The sequence below is a fragment of the Limulus polyphemus genome, unplaced genomic scaffold (assembly GCF_000517525.1).
Source record: "Limulus polyphemus unplaced genomic scaffold, Limulus_polyphemus-2.1.2 Scaffold2765, whole genome shotgun sequence".
Taxonomy (NCBI): domain Eukaryota; kingdom Metazoa; phylum Arthropoda; class Merostomata; order Xiphosura; family Limulidae; genus Limulus; species Limulus polyphemus.
This window is the reverse complement of record NW_013668375.1, coordinates 6,723-8,527: the sequence shown is the minus strand read 5'-3', so window position 1 is coordinate 8,527 and position 1,805 is coordinate 6,723.

The window sequence follows — 1,805 nt, the reverse complement described above, 5'->3', positions numbered from 1 at the left end:
CGATAAGATAATGTTATCGTGCTACTGCTGGTATGGAAGCGGTTACCTTCCGATGTCCTGGTATCAGTAAATTTGATTTTAAGGAATGACTTGATGATAAAATGTTGCTTGAAGTTAAGCACAAAGCTGCACAATGGGCTATCTGTGCTCTGCCCACCACGGGTATCGAAACCCGGTTTCTAGCGTTGTAAGTCCGCAGACATGCCATTTGTGCCACTGGGGGGGGGGGATTTAAATTCGACAAAATGGAAAATACTGTACTTTTATTAAAATACTTGACTCCACAAATTTACACTGATATATTTTTTTATTGGTTATGATATTTTAATATAACTTTTACGAATTAAAAAACAAAACAAAAATACGTTCAGATGGTTCACTGCAGCTAATGTAAGAGAAAACGACCCCGTCTTTATTTTTGTGGTGCATACAAGTCGATAAGCCTTGACAACAAGGTGTCTGAAAGTACATTAGGCCCCACGATGATAATGTTCATGCAGCTTTGAAGTCTTACCCCATTTGTTTTCTCTGCTTATTTGAAATACGGTTCATGCCACTGAAAGAACGCTCAACTCCAGCAGTTGAAATTGGCACCACCATCAGGCATTTAGTTAATTTTTTTAAGATTGTTGTAATCGTTGTTTGATTTCTACATGTAATGCACAACATTTTTATCTCGATCTTCTTGCTCTCTTGCAACGTACTTGAAGAAGCTCAAGTCAGCACATATGGCATCAGCATCCAGTCCATCAAAGAAGCTACACCCTCTCTTTGCATCATCATATGTCAAGCTGCACACTGACTGGACCGTTTGGAAGGAAGCACATACATTTGATGAAGTAAACCGCTTGATCATCGAATCGGTGCTCCATTTGTTCAATCATAGGGTCAACAATTTTTTAACATTTTTGAAGGTTTGACTTTCTGACTCATCTTCAAGAATCGGCTGCACACCAGAACCCTTCATTTTGAGATGTACGACAGCTATAGCAATATATGTTGTTGTTTTTTAGTTTTCTTTACTTAAATGGGCACACTGAATCCTTATGTCTCTAAAATGTGCTATCGTCGACGCCACAAGCTGAGGAACTGTCGAGAGGTTTAGGTTTTATTTTTGCAAAACTTTAATGAGATTAGATACTGCACATAAAGCCTCATCCAAAACTGCTAGCATAAGTAGAAAACTAGATTTCTCCATTTACAGCAAGATATCTTATGCTAACAATGCTAAATCTGCTCCATCTTTGTATATGTGCTAACAGGCCATCATAATTGAGCAGTAACAAGTTACGACAACATGAACAGATTTTTAATTACTGAGCCAGCACACTTCAACTGATTCTGAAAGTTTTCGTTCATGTTCTTCCAATTACCTCTGGACCTTGTGCAACACACATTCACGCTTTGATGAGTTGTGGAATAGTGAATATATGCCTTTGATGACATAAAGAACCCTCTTCACACACACTATTTTATTTCTAGTGCTGGTTGCTAAAGATAAAAGATGGGCCCTACAATGTACATAAGAAATTTCCCTTCCTGCTTTCTCTGAAAGTTGCTTATGCACACCACTTATTTTTTTCTGAAAAATTGGCAGCACCATCGAATTATTTTCTTGCAATCCAGATTTCGTTTCATCAGCTCTCTATCAAGTGAACTCATGGTTTCAGGATCAGTGCTTGCTAAATCAGTAATGCTCAAGGATTTTTCTTTTATTTGAAAAGCACAAAACAAATAACAACGTTTTGACCTCCTTAGGTCATCGTCAGGTTAAGAATAAGATTTGACAGAGTAACCATTATTCA